Source organism: Gymnogyps californianus, chromosome 1, assembly GCF_018139145.2.
Source record: "Gymnogyps californianus isolate 813 chromosome 1, ASM1813914v2, whole genome shotgun sequence".
Lineage (NCBI taxonomy): Eukaryota > Metazoa > Chordata > Aves > Accipitriformes > Cathartidae > Gymnogyps > Gymnogyps californianus.
This window is the reverse complement of record NC_059471.1, coordinates 128,896,736-128,917,736: the sequence shown is the minus strand read 5'-3', so window position 1 is coordinate 128,917,736 and position 21,001 is coordinate 128,896,736. Positions and strand designations below refer to the sequence as shown.

Sequence of the window (21,001 nt, the reverse complement as noted above, 5' to 3'; positions counted from 1 at the left end):
GCCCTCTGACCTGTTCTTGGGTGCTCTGCACTAGAAATGCCTCATCTGCTCAGGCAGAGAGTGGGTTTCTTTTTTTTTCTAGTACATCATTGGTCTCATAAAACTCTAAGTGACTCAGTTCAGTGGTGCAGAAAAATGGAGTCTGTGCTTTCTGTCCAGTGGCTGTTGCTTCTTTTTAGTTTTCTCTGAGACTCATTTTTCCCCTGTGTCCCCTCGAGTCTCCCAGTTCGTCCCACTCCAAGCTGTGCACAACCAGGGGCTCTTACACTTGCTCCTGCATTTCTCCCGCAGCTTCCCTCCCTGCTCCTCCTTGGGCTTACATGCAGACCCGCTGGTCGCTTTGTCATGGGACTTTGCCCATTGTCTGGGGCAGGATGCTCGAGGACAGTGGCTCCTTTTCCAGCCGTGCCTCTCCGAGAAGCCTGGCCATCTTCCAGGCTTCATCATGTTCATCCACCAGCCCCAGGCTGCCCTCACCCTCCGTGAGCCCTGGACAGCTCTTCCCTCTCAGCAGTGGCTCCCGAGGTGCCCTGCAGATACCCAGCCTCTGAGCCCACATGGACCTGGCGGAGCCTGTACACTCAGTTTCACTTAACCTGTGATGTGGCACCAGTCTTACCCTTTGGGAGCCGTGTCCCAGGAGTAAAGCTGACTCTGCTGGTCTGGGGCCTGAGAGAAGCCCCTGCAGCAGGTCCAGGCCACCCACCCCGCGAGCGCACAGCAGGCAACGCGTGCGAGCAGTGCCTGCCAGTGCTGCTGAAAGGCTCCTGGCACGCTTGGCCTGACTTGCATGTTGTAGTTGAGTCCATATTGCCGTGTCTTTTGAAACCTTTCGGGAAGGGCTGAATGAAATTTGTTGGGTTTGGCGGCAAGCTCTCTCGGCCCTTCCTTTGCTCAGGACAGGGGTGAAGTCCGTGTATTTTTATCTCCACTTGTGTGCCGAATTCCATGTCTTTATTTGGCTCCCTGTCTTCGTCCCTCTGCCAGGATGCCTCTGGCTGTACCTGGTTATATCCAGCCCTTAGGCACGCATGTGGGGATTCTTGCGAGGGTGGTGGCCATCCCCTCCCTCTCCACCTGTTATGAAGACTTGGGGATGGGGTGGGGATAAGGACTCGGGCAGCAGTTGTGCCTGGTGGATAGAGTTAATCCCTGGAGTCTTGAGCGTCTCCTGTTTTGCTGGCCCGCCTGGTTTCCTGCCTCCAGCCCCTGCCCGGTGGGGTAGGGTTACTGAAGATGCAGGGGGGTGGGCGCCGTGAGGGGAGCGTGTCTATTCTGAGGAGCCGTGTTCTGTTACCACTCCAAACCCGCGGCATGCCAGAGACGCTCGGGTGTCGCTGGCAGGGAGCCGTTTGGTACCGGGGCAGCGGGGCGGGAGAGGATGGTCAAGGACTTGCAGGGCTGCCTGAGCCATTTTTTTAGCCCAGACGATTACAGAGATAAAATGTGTTAGTTCAAGACTAGGAAGTAGTGTCACTGAAAGAGCATAGAGCAGTTCATGTATTAACCTTAAATTATTCCTTCTCCTGAACTCCCCACTACTGTGCCTCCTTGGCAGTGAGGGAGAGGGTACAGATCTGTTTTTTGCACGGATAGCCATGGTGAAGTGACTTTTCTGAGGATATGGGGGGTTTGTGGCGCAGGGATGACCAAAGTCTCAGTCACAGATGGCCTGGTAGATCTGTAACTTATCCGCTAGATGGTAATGCATGTTGCAGAGGTTGCTTGTAGATACTCAGTTGCTCTGAATATCTCTACGGATAATGATCAGGTATCATTCAGATGCAAAGTGCTGTTCAACACACTTTATAAGCCCCTGAGGTACAGAAGCTTAGTTTGGAAATAGAGGCAAGAGACTTCATGACCTCAGGGACCGGGCGTGAGGCAGGGATGTGAAGAACAAGTGCATTCAGCTTGGGCTTGCTCTGATTTCTCTGTGCTTGCTGGCAACATTTGGGTGAATGAGGATGGTGCTGCATGTATATGTGTAACTGACATCACTGTGCAGTGTGTGGGCATGCCTAGAAGGAGCTTGCTTACACTGATTTGCATCTGTACCTACCTGGTACTTACCCCTCTTTTATAGACCTTTAAAGAAAATGGTATTTTCACCTGCTGACACAAAAAGAAAAGCTCATTTGGGAACTTGGCTGCCTGCAGGTTCCTGTCCTACATCCCCAGCACTCCTGCAATGCTATCTTGTTCCGCTGACATCCCCAGGATCAAGCACCACAGCATCTGCAGAGAGTCCACACATCTTCAGGCACCCCATGCCCTGCCAAAGCTTTCCATCCCCCCCAGCTGGTAACGCTCAGCTTCTTCCTACATCTCTTGTGACCTTTGGAAATATCCTTTACTTTCTCCTCTCCTTCCTATTTGCTTGACCAGGTACTGGTCTGGCAAGTACTTGGCTTTGGGATCTATGTGTGGTGATTGACTGCCTGGCAGGCAAAACCAGGCAGCTGTCTGTTGAGTTGTTACAACAGTTTGTCACAACACAAATTTACTCATCCCCTCAATGTCACAAAACTTACAGGAACCTAAAGCTTAGAGGTGTCTACTGCTTTGTTAAATTTTCTGACCAGCAGGTTTGAAAACTGTGTGGGTGACAAAATACTGACGTACACCCACACAAACTCACAGTGTGATCTCAATAAATGACATAAGTGTTGTATATATAGACAGTAATCATAGCTTTTTGGCTTAAAAGCAAGTCCACCTCTCTAATTTCATTACCAATCAAGTTTTGTCATTTTTCCTTCTGACTTATCCATGCAAACTCTCTTGATCTTTTCTGAGCTTCTCTGTGGTGGATATTTAGTGGGCAGTTATGCTTGGACCAGAGTCCCAGGTCTCAGTGCTGCTGTGGTCCTCTGGCTTGGAGAAGACCCCAGGCATCATGTCTGTACGTAGCTAGAGTCCCGATGGGCCAGCCCCCTACCCATCTCCCAGGCACATACCCTGTGTGTGGATACTCTGCAGTCCGTGGCAGAATATCTGTGCCTGCTTGTCTTTGTTCCCTGCTTGGCACTGCATGTGAAATTCCTGTTTGAGAGGGATGGAGGAGAGCCGTATGGGAAAGCATAGCACTGTTTCATGAATAAAAGGGTATTTACAAAACAACGGGGTTTGTTATAGCTACATGCAGACTTTATACCAGACAGTGATGCCAGCATTCCTAAGAATCAGCAAGCAGAAAGACTATTCACAGGCATAGTCAGCTGATTAATTTATTCACTGACAATAATTCATATGGACAAGCAGTCTGGAAAATAGTATTTAGGAAATAAAATCAATAGTCTTTTTTAAGAATTCCAGAGCTATTAGGGAAAGGAAGTAAAGTCGCTTCATACTTTTCATTATGTGATGCTTGATAAAGCACAGAGGAATCATATTCTCTCAGTATGAGCATTTTTGCATATATTGCTACAGTAACCAGAACTAGTGCCTGCTGTCTTGCAGCTATTACTGATTGTGCTGCTTCAACTGATATGTTTAGCTCTTACTACGTCTTTGCCTGCAGTCTATCAAAATTTCATATTTTTTCCTCCAGATTTTCACCTGTAACTCTATGACTGTACCCTCACTATGAGCTTTTTTCCTGCAGGATGCTCCTCTGGTGTCCCCTGTTCTCTCAAACTTCTGTCCTTAGTTTGAAAACTTTCTTACTTTAGCCCCTCATTCATGCTTTTACCTTTTTGTGTTCTTTCCCCCAAGCCTCCCACCAGCTCTCCATCCAAACATAGTTTATTACAGCCTCAGTCACTAGTTCTGCCTGTAGATATCTCCCTTTACAATTTCTTCTGTTTGTGGTGGGTTTTCTTTTCAGTCTTGATAGAACTGCTTCCATGCCCTCCTTTTTTCCCAGGTCTGTGCTACGGTTTCTTACACCAACTTGTTGTGCCCCGTTTTAGCTTGTTTAAGACCTCCTTGGAACCATCTTTTACTCTTAACGTTACCAAAGACAACGGCTCCCTGGGGTCTCTAAGTGCTACTGTAGTACACATACCTATATAAAATTCATCATCTTGCTAGGGCACATTCCTGATGTCCTAACCTAGCAATTTCCTTGCTCTTACTGTGTGGGTTTTTCAAATGATGTGATAGAGAAGTATATTGTAGTCACTTAGCAACCAGAACTGGCTTTTGAAAGCAAAAAACTTGGTTTTATTTTGTGATTTTGCTTTCTAGAGCCTTAAAATTAACAATTGCGTGCTCAGGAATACAATAAAGTGTTTGCAGGGTTGCAGAACGAAGATATGCCGTCGGTTTATATGCTCACTTGCATGCACGTGTGTGTGCATGCTTACTCGCTTGCTCTCCCTAGTTATAGATGGGACAGCGTATTTTCTTGTCCTCTTCTTTTGCACCTGATTTTCAGGAGTGTTGTTGCACTCCACTTACAGTCAGTGGGAACCTTGGCGCTCAAATATCTGGAAAAATCAGTTTCTCTGCTGCAGATGCAGGCTGCCTCCGATGCATCCCCAGCTGTGAAAAGTTCTAACTGCCCTTTATTCAACAGCCAGCGCTTCCAGCTTTGTCCCTTGCAAATTCTGCAATGCAGCTCCGAGTGATCAATGCAAAAATCTTTGGCATAGGAAAACTAGAAGTGTGGGGACAGCACAAAACAAATTGAATTGCAAAATAAAAGAGCACAGGCAATTCTCCTGATTGCATTATTCAGCTTCACATTTATTTAATTAAACCCCGGCATTTTCTAATTAAAACGCAGCCCCTGCAGAATTTCCCGGTTGCCGCCTGCGAGGGGGGAGGCGGCGGGGCAGGGCTCGCCGCAGTGGCCACCGGAGGGGGACCTGGGCTGAGGGCTAGAGGTGGCCCCCTCCTCGGGCGGCGATGCTGAGGGACAGCCGGGGGGACCCCCTGCCCGGGGGGGTGCCCGTGGCCCTGGCCCGGGGGTGGGGGAACACGCGTCCTGCTTTCAAGGCAGCGCACTGCCCTCTAATGCTGCTCCCTGGTAGTGGAGAGGGGGAAGCCCTCCGGAGGATGCCGGCTGAAGGAAGCCCCGTGGGCGTCCTGTCGAGACTTGGGGGAGAAAAGGGACTTTTTCGGTCCTGCCGGGGAGGGGGGAAGCAGGACACTGTTTTGGGGGACGCCCCGAGCCCAGCCCTGGTGCCAGACCTATGGTTTCGTCTCTCCATCCCTTTGGCGTGCCTGGCGCTGCATCTGAGGAGAGCCATAAGGCTCAGAGGGGCTGCTGCGATGCCTTCTGTACCCAGGTGACCTGTGCTTTTCTTTTTGGAAGTAAATCTCTCTGGAAATTTTCTGTAAATGAGCTTCAGGCCAGAAATATTGCCCTAGGGCTTTCTTTTTTAGCTGTGACCTGTCTTAGGTGAGGCTGTGGCTTGAGCTGCTGTGGAGGCAACGCTGCCCTTTTTCCTTTCCCTGTGCTTCAGAGAGGCACGTCCAAGCTGCGTATTGTAGCTATGTCAGAGATGTCCAAAATAACCATATCTTGCAGATCTGGGGGGGGAGCTTCCATTGCTTGAGCCTGTGTCTGAAGAGAGGAGCAAGATTTGCTCGTTCTGCTTCCTAGTAATGAATGCCTGGAGGTGGATTAGCCTTTGCTTTCTTCACCAGGGTGCCATTGGAAAGGGGCTTTGGGAGGTGCATGAAGGCTCTGGTGGCCCTGACTGTGGGATCACCTTTTCTAATCATAGCTCCCCATAGGGAAATCACTGCACCAGACAGTGCTGGTGTTTTAGACACTGGCCTGTGGAAGCCAGGCTGCAGCATGGTAGAGGCTGAGCCCAGCCACGGTGCTAGCAGGCAAGAGCTCGAGGAAGGCTGTGGAGGCGGGTGGCTGCTGCGTCTCGTGTGTGGGGTGACCTCTCTGTGCCCTGGGAAGGAGACCAGTGTGGGGCGGAAAGCTTCTGCCCGATAATGGAGTTCACTGTTTTCCTGACCTGAGGGCAATGGGGTAGGAAGCTTGGCTGGGAATGGCTCATCATAAGACTGTCATCAGTTGGTTTAAGTCAATACCAATTACAAGGTTATTAATTAAAAAAATGTGACTGCTGTGAATAATGATTGTAACCCTTTATTTTCCAGGCAGTCACATTGCATGCATCTAGTATGAATTAGAGCTCTCTACATGCACTGACCGATAAAGGCTGTGCTCCCTTAAACATGTCTTTTAAATGTCATAATAACATCTTTTTAAGTGTTAGGACTGATTTTTTCTTCAGAATTGGCTTTCTCCTGCCTTCAGGAATCTTCTCTGACTTGAGACTCCCTATTCATTCATCTTCTGCTGTCTGAGAAAACATTAAAAGTCTCTTAAATGCAGCCCATCATGAAAGGGTGAATGTTCAATCAGGCATGGAAACCCGCCTGATGTCACCTCTCATTCCTGAGAAAGTTTTCTGGTGTTCTGCTAAATGTTCCCATGCTTTCATCTGTAGGAAAGAGATACTGGAGTAGTCACCATCCTTTGCTGGCACTGAGATAAGATCTTGGTGCTCATATTATCAGATGTGAGTTGTCTTCTGGGGTCAGCCTCCTGACTGTCTGGTTGCCGCATCCTGGAGGAGGGAGCTCTGGGCTGGCTGGTCCACATGAGGACAGGAGTGTTTGCTGAACCAATTGCTGTGTTAGACCTGTGCCTCTGATGGGTTTCCAGGGTGGCCTGGTGGATCCCTTTCCATGTTTGCAGATGGGCACAGTCTGTGGGGGGAGAGAGGAGTAGAGGGAGACGGTGAAATGGCTACCTGTACGCTGTGGTTCTCCTTATGAAGCATAGCTTTAATCTGGTGGCACCTTATTTCTGTTCTGCACCTGAGGCACAAGAGCAAAGAGCTGCCTGGCTTTGGTTTATGGTTCATCAGCCAAACTTAGAGACAGCTCCAAAATGAGCATACCCCTGCCTCCAAACCTCCTGTCTCCCTATACCTCTAAGGCAAACTCTAAGCCTTACAGTGCTGTTCAGCTGTGCCCAGAAAAAGTGCAGTTCCCCCCTTGCTGACACACAACTTGATGGATTTGGGGGCATGAATCCTCCTCGGGGACGCACGTAGCCCTGGCTCCATCACCGCTGGGCAGGACAGATGTGAATCCACGTGCATCGGTGACGCAGGCAAACTGGATTTGGCCAGCTGCCGGGGCTTTGAATGTTCATTTTGGGGGAGGGAGGGAAGGAGGACAGAAGAGGGGAAAACCTGCCCACTGCCTGCTCCTGGGCTGAGGTGCCTGAGGAGGGAGGGGGGGCTGCAAGCAGAGGAGGAGCCGGGGCAGAGCTGCTGCTTTGCCAGGAGGTCCTTTCCCCATTTGATGGCAGAGATATAATATCGTGGGGCCAATGCACAGGAGCCCGGCTGGAGCTTTTTGTCCTTTTGCTGCACCCGATGGATTTGTGTGCGCCTGTGTGTGTGTGTGTTGCTTTGTTTTTCTACCCTGTGTTTTTTAGTAATAATCCCCTCCAAGGTTACAGAGATATCATTTGTCAGGCAAGCCGACAGAGCTCTTTCTTACTATGGGATTACATAAGAGAACACAAGCTTTATTACCATTTTAGGACATATTAGCATTGTGGATTATTTCCATAGAGACTGAGCACAGTGGCAGCCTTCACTCTGGGCTCCCTCATCCTTCCTCCCCACCACCTCTTACTTTTTAAAAATAATATTCAGTAGCAAACAAACAAGCAGGAAGCATCCTGTGAAGCCTGGTCCATGATCAATGGTGTATGTGGAGGGTTGACATGAGTGCCAAGAGTGCATCGCAAGACTGCAGACAGAAGGAGGGATTTTGAAAAGACGATGCAGAGCAGCAAGAAAGCAGATGTGCATTCTTTATTCCTGCTTGTCCTTGTGCCTTCTTGGGAGGCTAGGGAGAGCTGCTGCTTCTGCCTTGGTCATTCATTGCCTGTGGGATCATGGCAGGTCAGGTCAATGCTTCATGTCTCAATTCAACAGTCAGTAAATTGGGGGGTTTAATTATACTGGGGTATCCTGTTGGCCAGAGTAACTCACGAGCCTATGATTTATTCACAGCATCTTTTCTGTGACAAAGGCTGATCCCAAAACAGCTGTCTTGTGCTGGCTGTGCATCTTTTGAGCTGCCAGTAGAGTAGGAAAGGAGTGTGGAGCATTGCTGTAAATAAATGAAACTGCACATTCCTCCCTTGGAAAAGCATCTTGCCATACATTTAAGTCCTGCATTTCTGATGTGCGCTGTAACCAGGCTGTGGTGGGATCTCCTTCACGGATGGACTAGCAGGGGATATTTTAGGTCTTTCCCCTTTTCCATCAAAACTTGCAGAGAGCAGAGATGTTCTTCCTCAGCAGGTCTAGGGAATTGCTGAACTGTAAAATCTGGAAACCAGTTTCCTCTTCTTGGCTGTGCCTCTGCTACAGCACAAAGTATTGGCACGTCTCACGGCCTGGCAGACATGGTACGGGAAATTTTTGGCCTTAATCTGTGCTGGGGGTGTCCATTACATGAAGCGGTTCATTGTGAGTCTCAAGCTGCATCGTGCAGAGCTGATAGTGGAGTTGATAGACATGACTGCCAAGGCCGATGGCAGTTCACTGGTCAGTGACTAGTCTCCAGGTCTGGAAGGGAGTCTTTTGTTTCACCTCTTGCCTGGTCTTTTCAGGGCTCAGAAATAATCTGATTAGTGTTTCTTCTCCTGATGCTGCTCATATGTTACCTGTAACATGAAAGTTGTACTAGATCCTGAGTAACTCCCAGCTTAGGGAACACCTGCAATGTCTGCACTGCAGTCATATGTCACAACTATCCCCCAGGGCCAGTCTTACAAGAGAGCAATCAGGCAGCTAACCACATCCAAGAAAGAGCCTGCTGCTCTGTTTCTTGAATGCTTCTGTTCAGGCCTGTGCCCTGATGGGAGCTGCATGTGCACACGTCTTCCCTACCAGTGAAACCCACAGGCTCCAGGTAGCAAATCTGCTCCAGTGGCAAAACAGGTCTCTGCAGAAGAGACATTTCCTACAGGAAGAGCAAGAGCTAACCAAAAAGTCGCTGAGGATCAGTCATTCATGAGTAACTTGTTGAAGAAAGACAGGGAACTCGTGGTCATTGGAGATGGGGTGGGAAGGTGCTATTCAGTTCTGCAACAGCTGCAGTGGGAACTCAGATGAGTTACTGGACACCTGAGAAGCCACGTACCAGACAGTTGTAGGAAATCGAGCTTCAGGTATTCTGCTGCTCAAGAAGCTTTTTGTTCCTCTTTGAAAGAATAAGTTTAACCAGAGCGCTGAGGAAGTAGCTGTCCTGTTGCAACCCTGGCAATTCCATCATTCCTGTGATTTACCAGCACAATGCACGATCATTAATAGCATCCTTGCCTGGGATGGTAAACTGAAAACCTTGAGCTTTACCTGCTTTAATTGCACCTGAGTTTTGGCATCTTTGCTGCCATTTCAAAAAAATTAAGTATATTTCTTGCCCGTGAATATTCTCTTTGCTTTTCTAGACAAGTGGGTCGAAGAGAGGGGAAAAAAAAAAGTAAAGTTCTCATCTTTGTGACCTGCCTGGACTTACCATCCTTGTGTTCTCTCCTGTGCCAGTCTCACAGTTTCTTCTCGAGAAAAAGGCCTAAAAGCCTTTAAAGCCCTTGAGAGACGCAAGTTTCTAGCTAAAGACTTGCGACTGTGTAGATAACAGAATACTTTGCTCACACGTATAACGGGTTTGGATCTTCAAAGATTTTTAGCTGGATTCCTCATCCAGTCCTAGGACACTGGTTGGCCAACAGAAGGTGTCCTATGATCTTTACTTTCTATAGGGGAGACAAGGTGTGATGTTTTAAAGACTGATCTCAGTCCTTAGAGAGGTCCATTTACAGAAGTCTGCTGTAATCAAAGATGTCTTATCCTAGCCAAAGTGGGCTGCTACAGCAGACCCCAGTGATACGAGCCTGTTTGTGGGAAACAACCTAAGGAAAAGCTGTTCAGGCTGGAATAAAAATCCTTATGTGATTGAACTACTGAGACATATCTAAAATGTCGGCAATGTATGTCCTTACTGCCCACCCTGTTTACTGCTGCTTGTGGAGTTAACGTTGAAGGGATTCACGTGTGTCAGAACATAAAGCCATCACTCCTGGTGGCTGGAAATCTTACACAGAGATCTGACTTTCCCTCAGCTGAGAACAAGACAGCGAGGAAGAGCTTTCTTAGGTTAAATTTGCTACAGTTCAAAAAAGACTTGTTCTAGGATGTTTCTTATCAGCTTGCTGAAATCACTAGGGAATCCCTTAAACATCAGATCCTAGACACACTTGTTCTGCACGGCTTAGGGCATGCACTTTTCTTCCTGGCAGCTACACCAGCATCCATACACTACAATACCTTGGTCTGTTTCTTGAAGATTTTGGGTAATTGCAGGTGGATTGCAAGTGTTTGCGCCTTAGACTGATGACTGAATGAGCAAATCTGCAGGCCTATGCAAGCAGTGGGGCTGGCTGTATTTCTCACGCAAACACAGACAATATGCATTCTTCCAGGGGCCTCGGGGAAGGGCACACATCTGAATGCTGGACAGTGTGTGGCAATGATTAGTATCTGTTTATCACAGCTACTGTGAAAACAGGGTAGCAGATAAATAAAATGAAGAAGGACCTTCTTCACACCACATCACACACCACATCAGTTCCAGGAGTGCCTTCACCTCATACTTGCTCATTCATGTGGCACAAATCAATTTTCCTTGATGTTTAGCTGGATTGCATCTGCAGAACTACAGGGAGATGAGCAGGCATCATTTCTGTCTCTTGTGGTCCTCAAACCCCTCTTGAGCTAAGTTCTGACTGCAGATTCTCTAGTGTCCGCAGCTGCTGAAGATGCAGGAAGACATCCATCTAAAACCTTACTACCTTGTGTCTTGCCTGAGGCATCTGCAAACTTTGGTGCAGTGGGAACCCTGCAAAAATGTTTGTCAGTGATGGAGGGTGACCACTTGGGGGGGGCATTAACCTCTGTCAGAGCCTATCCTGCCCAGGAACGCTGTGCACATGAGCTACTGCCTTGGGAGCCAAAGGTGTAATTTAATTCTTGCTTCTCTGTGTTTCTGTTTGAGAAATCCCTCACCAAAGTAAGTGCGCATGAGGGCTTGGGGTGCATCAGACCTGCTGCACTGATGGCTGTTTCCTGTGTGGAAGTAGCACAGTAAAGCTGATGTGTCCTAGCTGCAAGCAACCTTGCACAGCATGTGGACAAAATTGTTCGTTTTTATAAGTGTCCTGGTTTTGTGTGGGACAGAGTTAACTCACTTCTTAGTAGCTGGTACAGTGCTGGGTTTTGGATTTAGTGTGAGAATACTGTTGATAACACGCTGATGTTTTAATTGTTACTAAGTAGCGCTTATCTTAAACCAAGGACTTTTCAGTTTCCCATGCTCTGCCAGCAAGCAGGTGTGCAAGAAGCTGGGAGGGAGCATAGCCAGGGCAGCTGACCTGAACTACCCAAAGGGGTATTCCATACCATGGAATGTCATGCCCAGTATACAAACAGGGGGGAGTTGGCCGGGAGGGGCGGATCGCGGCTCTGGCATTGGTCAGCCGGTGGTGAGCAATTGCATTGTGCATCACCGGTTTCTTTTCTTATTTCTTTTTTTGTGTTGTATTCTTTTTCATTGCAATTATTATTATTCTTAGTTCGTAGTGTATTTTTATTTTTACTTTAGTTATTAAACTGTTCTTATCTCAACCCACAAGTTTTACTTTTTTTTCCTTTCCTCCTCCCCACCCCACTGGGAGGGGGGAGGGGGAAGTGACGGCGTGGTGCTTAGTTGCTGGCTGGGGTTAAACCACAACAATAAGTCATCACACTGTTCCTGTACAGGGCTGATGAAGCTCTAAAAAGGCTACGGTAATAGCCAAATTTCTCTTTTTCTGCCCTCACAGTTTTACTAGATCAAAAAAAGAGAATTTGTTGCGGGGCACCCAGTCATGCAACAGTCTTGTTGGTATTGTGTTGGTGTGACCCCTGTGTGGCTCACGATGTACCCTGCAACCTGGGAGAAGCCTTGTCCAATATGAAATTCCTTATCTACTTACTCTGTGTGGTCCTGCCTTCCTCCACAGTGGGAGACCTCTCAGGGACCTTAGCAGCCAGCTGTGGAGCAGTTTTGCACATCTGTCCAAAGGACTGTGGTTGTGATACCAAACCCCTCATGCCTGCATTGTATTGAGAACCTGGTGTTCTTAAAAATTGTCTTTGTTAGACACCTGTCCTTATTTAGTGTAGGATTTGAGCATTGTATGTATGGTGTATTTATACTCACCATACCTCTAAAAGTTGCTTTATTGTCAGAAGTGTTTGTGCTTCAGTCTGTGAAATGAAGATTATTATTCACCTCTGGGCAAATTATATGGCATTCGGTGGTCTGAATTTCCCTCTGCATGGGCTTGCCTCTGTGTTGAGATCCTCTGAACTGTGCATGAGTTTGATGCCTTGAGTAGGCAGTGTGACTGCTCTTCCAAGTGACTTCCAGGGTCACGTATATTGCTTGTAGCATAGAAAGGAGGAACTAGAAGCTGAGCCTTCAATCTCGGAAAAGCACCCTCATTTCAGAGCTGTCCTCCCTTGCCAGGTATACTGACACCAACATTTCCATTTGTGGAACCCAGTTTGTCTTGCAGCAAGGAGAAAAACACCCTTTGACTTATAAATTGAGCACATTTAATGGGGAGCAGCACAGGAGGAGTCATTATTAATAATTATTTGCATAACAATAGCCTTTCTTCCATAGATCTCGCAAAGCTGGGCAAACATGAATTAATTCAACCTTAAACTACCCACATGGGAGGACGCAAAGTATCATTATCCACATGAACAGTTTCTCTGCATGATTTTACTAATTACAGTATAGCACTTAGGTGTTGTTATATGTGCTATATAAGATGGTAAATAACATTTTACAGAGAGGAAAAAAGGGCGTTTCTTACTCAATCAGACTCTCTTTCCAGCACTCACACTATACTGTCTCCAGCAATGGGGAGAATTATTCCAGCAGAAGGTGGAGGAAATGGGCCATCAACAGGCAGCATGGCCAGAGCTATAAATAGGTGAAATGCCTTGCCTAAGCCCCGCAGAAGTGGGCCTGTCAAAGAGCTGGATCTAGACAGTAACTCACATTGCACACCCTCCACCATGCCAGAACAGCTTTCGCCTTTCTCCGTTGCTTGGAGGAATCCCATTCCTGATCCTAGCAAAGCAGTGTCATGCAACCTTCCCAAAAAGGCTGAGCTGTTCCAGTAGCACTGCCTGAAGATGTTCCCGGGCTGGTCCAACGAGGTGTGGGAGCACCTTCTGCTTCATGATGCTTTGAGCATTAGGGAAACAGCTACTGCCTCAAAGCCCTGGGGAAGGGGCACTGAAACACTTCCAGCCACCTGGGAGCCTGTGGGTATTCCTCCTTCCTGGCATCTGAGACTTCCAGCAAGGCCTTTGCCATCCTTTTTCCCCTGCTAAGCTCATGGAAAAGAGCTGGCTCTAGGTTTTCCTGAGGACAGCCCAGCAACTGGGCATGGCAGTGTCTGAAATAAATATAGTTTTGGAGGAGAGTTCATTTCCCCTGAATTAATGCAGCCTGACACAGAGCGCAGGAGCGTGTGCCATCTGGTCAGATCTGCCTTGATTTTGTGAACAAGGGGGAGGGTAACCAATACTTTTATGAACTGCAGTTGCTGCACAGGCGAAAACAGTAATCCCCTAGGTACTGAAAATGCGAGATGCTAATCTGAAATTAAAATGGGTAAACGCGCACAGGCCCAGTAAGGTCGTGAAGGTCAAAACCTTGTTCTCTAAGGAAATGAACCTTTTTATCTTGAGAAGCCCTGGGCACAGCCATGTAGTCCATCAATTTAATAGGAGGTGGTGGGGTAGCATGCTGCTCTTTTATTTCAGAGCCAAGCTTGTTCCCTGTACGTGTAGAGCGTAATGTAATTTCCTTCCTTCATCCCACAGCGTATGTGTGTTTTCTGCAGAGATTTCACTCCTATATTACCTGTCCATGCCCCCTGCCCCACCTTGGGCCCTGCTTTGCCATTGCCTTCTGATGCCACTGTATAAATTGGGCCGGAGGGTGTCCCTCTCACTCCTCCTCAGCCAGAGAGCAGGCATCTAATTCCATTCTCGCCTGTAGTCCTGCTGAGCACATAATGAAATGGCCAAATTCCGCCGATTCTCCCCAGGAGGGAGTCAGAAACCGTCCAGCGGTATGTCGTAATGCGAGCTGTGATGGTGGGGAACCTGGGGGAGATCCTCATCTCTTTCCTCGCGCTGCCCGTGAGAGCAGGGCTTGCATGTTCGCGAGTGGCGGGCGAGGATTCTGCACAAGCTGCCGGAGAGTTCAAAACAGCCGCATGTGCCCCATGGCGATGGCTAGGAAGTCACGGTTGGCCGTGACTTTGGTGCAGGACGGGCTCTTAAGGCCAGCCGTGCTGGCCTTAATTTAGCAGATAATGGCTGAGTAACCCAGAGGCATGTGTAAAGCAGGAACAGACAGTGTTTGCCTTGTTTTCCTAACAAAATTGCTCTCTGGCCGCGTGCCTTCCAGATTTTCAGCCGTTGTCCTGTAGTACAAAATAGCAATGAAGGCTCTGAAGCTTCTCTGCAGATCAGGCGAGGCAGGCCTGCAGTGCCACCAATAGCAAAGGGGAGAGCAGGGAGGTGGTAAAAAGCTGCTTTCACGTGCAGCAAAGCAGTGCGGGAATCTGTCGGGGTGCTGGGTGAGATGCAGGTAATAAGTAATAACCTCCTCTTACCTCCCTGAGGTTTGTAGTGCCTGTGCTGCTCGGAGGTAAAACCTGCGATACTTTCACGTATGCTTGGGATGAAACAGAGTTGTGGGCTAACAGAGTGTAACAAAATCGGGGTGTGGGAACAACAGATGTGGTCATTGCATTTCTTCTGGGGGTGTTTGCACACATGCATGCCCAAAGCCTCTGTCATCCAGGAAATTCGTTTCCCCGAAACACAGCTCCGCACCTCCCACCTAAGGGGGCAATTTGTCTGCTGCAATTAGGTCTTCCCTTGCTGTTGTGGGTTCAGGCCCTCGGTGGGCAGTGGTCAGGTGCACAGAGCCAGCGTGCACCACTTGGTGTTGGGGTGAGCAGTGGTTCACGGGGAGGTGAGGGCTGCAGGAAGGACAAAAATCGAGAGGCGCGTTTTCTGTGTGGTTAGTTCAAGGAGAATATTGCAGCTCTTCTGGCTAGGAAAGATGCATGGGTAGAGGATGTTTCCCTGCGGTGGCTTGGTTGTCCTTTTCCCCTGACGAAAAGCAGGAGCAGTACCTTGATGCGCTCCTCCTGTTCTCAGATGGAGTAAAACTTGCCTGGCTTTTTAGGGGGAGGCACATTACAATGCTTGGGTGAAAGATGCTATAAAAAAGGGTGAAGGTTTATCTGGCCTGCAAAGCCCAGATAAAGGGTCAAGGTTTAGGTTTAATTCATGACAGGGAGATTCTGGCTCAGAAATTTCCATCAGTTTCAGGAGTGCTGAGCTCTGATCATCTGTGCAAGGGGCACATTTCTGTAAAGATACTGTATTTATTCCCTGCCCTCCATCTTTTCTCTTAGAAAGGTAATATCTCCAAAACCAGGGAACTTTAAATACCTCTTCTCTTTAACCTCTTTTCTTTTGCTCCCAACCTTCGTTTTGTTTCTGGACCAGACTGCCCAATAAAATCACGCAAAGGTCTTTTATTTATATTTGGCTAGGAGCTGACCAGATGCCCCAGCCTGTGAAATAATCACCATCTGTTGATTGTAATCGCAATGCAAAAGCCAAAAGCCTGGAAGGTTTTTTCAGTGATGTATTCAAAGAACTACGGCTTGACTTTTCTGAATAAAAACAAAAGCTTCTGCTTTGGGTCAGACTTTTTTTTTTTTAATACCTCCCCACATGCTGAATGCCTATGAATAGCTCGGCTGCTCATTCCCTCCTTATCAGAAGCAATTTGGCTTTGCACTTTCTTTTTTTTTTTTCATTGCCATCTGAGAAGGTGGCACCATTGCTGTGCCCTGGTGCATTGCGTCCATCTTCTGCAGCTTGGCACTTCAGCGGGGAACACGCTTGTCTGAGGTCCCGTACGCAATGAGTTTCTTCTCTCCCTCTCTTTGTCTCTCTGACATCTTGCCATTCTCACATCAGTCAAAGATGTCTCTGGGGAAGAAGGACAATGGCGAATACTGCAGGTGCAGTGAGAATCAATAATTCATTTAATCATAAATTAATAAATGATGCTGCTGCTTGGGGACAAGGGGAGGAAAAGAAAGAACATTAATAAAGTTGTTTCCAGATCAATTCCACAACTCTGAGAGACTGAAGAAAGGCTCCAGAGGTCCTGAACTTGATAATTGTCAAGGTCTGTAGGATTCCCTCACTACTGTCATTGCTGCTTCTTGGGTTTCATTCAGTGATACGGCTGTTATCTGCCCCCCTCTCCTGTGGAACTTGGAGGCTGCAGAACTTCGCTATTTGCAGGACGCAGAGCAAAATGCCTCTGGGTGGGGCAAGTGAGCTGTATAGAAGTTTTTATGCTTGCTGGATAAAAGCACTGCAGTTCCTGAAGTGCTTCTGCCAGGCATTGAGGAAGGCAGGTCTCCAGTCCTAGCCCCGAAAAGAGCTGAGCTTGCTTCTCTGGGACCATGGGGTGCAACTGGGTATTGTTGCCACTGGGTGACCTGAGAACACTCAACGCTGTGCTGCATCTGGCCCTGCCCAAAATACATAGTGGGGAATGCACATATGCATCCCATCTGCTTGAGACTACAGCATATGAAGGCAGGGCAAGCCAGGATTTAGCCATCAGAAAATGAGGAATGAATATAATAAGGATATTAAATGTATTAACCTCCAGAAGACACCTCTCAGGCAGGCGATGCCTCTTTATTTCAGTAAGTGGACAAAGACTCTGAAAGCCCCTGTTACAGCACTCCTTCATCCTGTGGTAATGGGCGTAACGGGTGGCCAAATTTGTCACATGAATTACCGCCAAGCAGAGGCGCTTTCCAGTACTTTTCTCTCCAGTGTGCTCTGTCCTTCCCTGTGCCTGCAGCAGCGCAGACCTTTTGCAGCAGCTTAGGTGAAGGTCCTCGGGGCTGCTGAGCACTATTACTCTTCTTTTCTCCTTCACTGGCTCTTAAGTAACAGACATGGACATCTCCTGACTTGGGGGTTGGATTGAAACATGAAAATATGTAGGACCCCGAGGACGTTCCTCCCTGGATTTCGTGCTCTGTGGGCGTACCTGCAGTTTGGGCTGACTTAAGTTTTGATGAGAGACAAGAATGTTCATTTTCGTCATTGTCCAGGAGAAGAGGTCAGGTCTGTTTATGCAGCATGGTAGTGCTTAGAGGAATTCAGAAACTGTGCCCCACTCCCAGCCCTTCTTGTGGTCAGCAGGCATCTGGAAACATGACCTCCCTAGGGACAGGAGGTCTTTATTATGTATTTGTACGTCACTGTATTAATAATGGTAATGAATAGTGGAATTAGAGCCTTAGTATCTCTTTTACGTAACTATGCATGTTGCTAATGGGCATAAGATTAGCCAGAGCTGCTGAAACACCCAGCAATGCTGTTTTGCCTCAGCAGTGGTTTGAATTCTGCCCAGTGCTCGTATACTCGGTAAAGTGTCTGCTTTTCCTAAAAGGAAGGAACAAATCAATGCAACCAAGAGTGCTGCTGGAGCTTGGGGGCTGAGAGCTCAGACAGCGCAAAGACTGGGAGAAAGGGAAAGGATCTCCAAAATTCTCTCTCTGGATGCGCTCGCAGTACCTATTTTCTCTGCCCCTTCTTTCCTTTCTGTTGAATTCTAATTTTCACTGATGCAGCAGCAGAACTAGGCCAACTTATTTCCTGATATAAGGTCTATTCTTTTTTTTACTTTTCTTTCTAGTTTAATCTCATAACTCCTAGTTATTACTTCCTCCCACTCTGCAGTATTCACATGCATCAAGTATATTTTACAGTTTACTTCCTTGGGGTTGTTCCTTAATAAGCTGTACGCATTTAACCCTTCTTAGCCTTCTTTAAAAATTCCTCCAGGTCTGTTTATCAATTATCTCTGATTTTTTTCTAGTTTGCTGCTCATTTATTGCCGATGAGGAAAAACTGATGGAATGAACAAAATTGAAACCTTGGGCTGGTTGCATTGAAATGGTGCAGAAACTCTTTCCTCCCTCCCTTTGCTGTGATGGGATGCCTCTCTGTTCACCACCCAAAATTGCAAATAGCCTGTTTGGCTAATATAGCACATTAAGATTTTTTATTTGCTATTTTCTGTAACCTCAAGTCTCAGAGAACAAAACAGCTTCTGTGCCTTCTCCCTCCCGCTGAGTATCCATCTTTTGGATTATTGCTCTCCAGGGACATTACCTGCATTTTTCTATTTTGTTGGGTTCAGCTTGTGGCTTTGATGAGTCTAGATTCAATCATCCTCTGTCCCACTCATGCTACTCTCTGCTTTAACTTTCGGACCATTGCCCACGCATGCTCAATTTTAAAGAGCTCTGTTTTCGTTGAGGGCCTGTTTCTTTGTCTTCCATTATATTTGCAATTTCTCTGTAGGGTGTCAGCTGCAAATTTCATGGACAGTTAGTGTTGGTTTCCTGTGACAATAGTTTAATAAGACCAACATGGATGCAAACCCTTTGGCATATCATTTGTCATTTCCCAGTCCAACAAACCGTATTTTCTTTTGGTACCTCTGGCCAGTTTTTTGATCCATGGGCTGTCGGTTCTGGTCAAACGGACACAGTGGGGTAATGTCAAATCCTTCAAATTCCTAAAGCTTCAAATTCCCTTTACTACCTTTCCTCTGGGTGCTAGTTGTGCATGTGTATTAAAAAGCAAAAGACTTTCACTTGTGTATTGCATGTGATTTTATTCTTTAGATTCTTAATGACCCTTCATATTTGTTTCATTATTTCACTAGGGATAGATATCGACTTGGAATTAAACATTGCCAGCTCTATTCCTTATTGAAAATCTTTATTATGTTTGCTTTTTGGTTGGTTTTGTGGAGCCTTCCTAGCTCAATGTAAATTGTCAGATTATTTGTCACTGAGATAATATGTTTGTCAATGCCTTGCCATAACAAATTAGGCTCCTGATCCTGCATACATTTATGCAGGTGCTTATATGTATAGATTGCTTAACATTCAGCCCTGTATTAATTCTGTTGAAGTGAAAAATACTTTAAAAAAAAAGTCTCTATCTTTTCTGGATTAAGTTCTAGGATGTCATTTGCTTTATTTGGTTTGTGGACATATCATTCTTCAAGTTCTTTTTGCTTCTGCTTTTTTTAAACTTGCTTTTTTTCTTCCTTTCTAGTCCAAACTTCCTCTCTTTATTCTTCTGGCTAAGGACAGATTTTAAAAAGCTGCTCAGCCATTTCTGAACCATTAATTTCATCCTCATCCTCATTTATTAATGAACCTACCTTCTTTCTGGTGCTTCTTCTCCTCTTGATGAATTTGTAAATCCCTTCTTATTCCCTTCAGTGCCTTAGGCAACATAAATTCATTTGCTTTTTTCCCCTTGCCCTTATCTTTTCCCTACAGCCTTAACTGACTCTGTATATTCTTGTTTAGTCACAATCTCCACTTCCATTTGCAGCACAGGACTTTTCTTGTGATTTTCTTAATGAAAAGGTATCAGTAGGAAAACACCGTGCTATACCATGCAATAAGATCTGAAGTGTTTCATTTAAAAGTTGTGTGTGGTGGAGCTTTCTCAGGGACAATTTATGTTAGGAAAGTCTCTGTGTGGCAAAGCCAGCATTTTAGTTTTAGCGTGTCTTTGGCTTAATTTTTAAAGCTCTCATCATGACTTGAGCAGGGCAAGATGGGCAGCTGAACAAATCGTAATTCCTCTTCTGGCTGAGAGGTTTTATCCACTGTGCTGTGCTGGCTGTTCATTATGAGAACTGCTCTCCTTCCCTGGTAGAAGATACAGAAAAAGCTCCCTTTTTAAGGGGAGTTCTAACCCAAAGAGGGTGGTGGGGGTCTGTGAGTGTTTCAGCCACTTGTTGCTCAGGCGAAGGCAGAGCACCAGGAGGAAACCTGGACTGAAAAAATGTGTGGCTGTAAGAGGGGAGAGGAGGCAGGAGGTCTTTCCATCCTTCCAGACTCGACTTCAAGACGGGTTGGCAACACTGCCATGCTTGAAGGCAGGTATAGTCTTTGAGCTCCATCAGCGTGTTAGGCAGGCAGAAATGTCCCATGACCACCGTGGCTGTTGCTAGCAGAGATGGCAAACCTACCCGTGGAGAGCAAGGCTGGAGACTGCCTGGTGGAGGAGTTGCTTCACAAGATCTGGAAACAAATAAACTTGGAGACTAAATTTGGAGGCTCATTAGAGAAGACCTATTCAGCCAAGGCTGATCTTGTTAGCTGGAAAAATGCCTGTAACTCAGCTCATGTGAATGGGGCTGTGCCACTGACCTGCCCTGTGACCTCAAAGAAGTCTCTCCTATGTTCATTTTCCCCATCTATAAAATGGGGACAGTGATACAGGGTTGTGGGGGTTTGGCCAACTACTGACTGCGAAATACTCCAAGAACCTGGGTTGAAATGGCAATGTTTCTTTCTTGTAGAGAGTCATCGTGAAGGTTTTGGTGGGGCAGGGCAGGAAGAAGTGGGTTGTGTTTAGTGGTTCCCACCACCTCTTTTGGGGATGCTCTTACCCACCTTTCTCCCTCCCTTCTTCCCTGTGTGGGTGCCATGGAGAGCAGCTATGGATGAGCAAAGCATAATGAGATCACAAGTTCTCATGTGCCTCTGGGACCAGAATAGTACCAGCCATTGCTTCTTCATCTTCCCACATCCCTCTTGCCATCCTTCCACACTTCCTGAAGATGGACAAGTCAGGAGTCATGCAAATTCCTGAGGAGGTGAAAGAAAGAGCACAAAATATGCTAAAAATAGAGGTTACCTCCATAGACCCGTACTTCCCCCCTGCTCCTGTGCCCCATAGTGTTGTGCCACATGAGGGCAGGGAGTCTGCCAGAG

At 47.0% G+C, this 21,001-nt stretch overlaps 1 protein-coding gene across 2 annotated transcripts in view; it reads left to right on the top strand.

Annotated features, from left to right (window-relative positions):
* IGSF11 (immunoglobulin superfamily member 11) overlaps positions 1 to 21,001 on the top strand; it is a 109,700-nt gene that overhangs the window by 57,576 nt on the left and 31,123 nt on the right. Inside the window, exon 1 of one of the 2 annotated variants that reach the window (XM_050909079.1) lies at positions 5,208 to 5,237. The exons of the other annotated variant lie outside the window; for it this stretch is intronic. The gene's annotated coding sequence lies outside the window, so the exon portion shown is untranslated. Of the gene's footprint in view, positions 1 to 5,207; positions 5,238 to 21,001 lie in introns of those variants that run through there. 2 annotated transcript variants of the gene reach the window in all.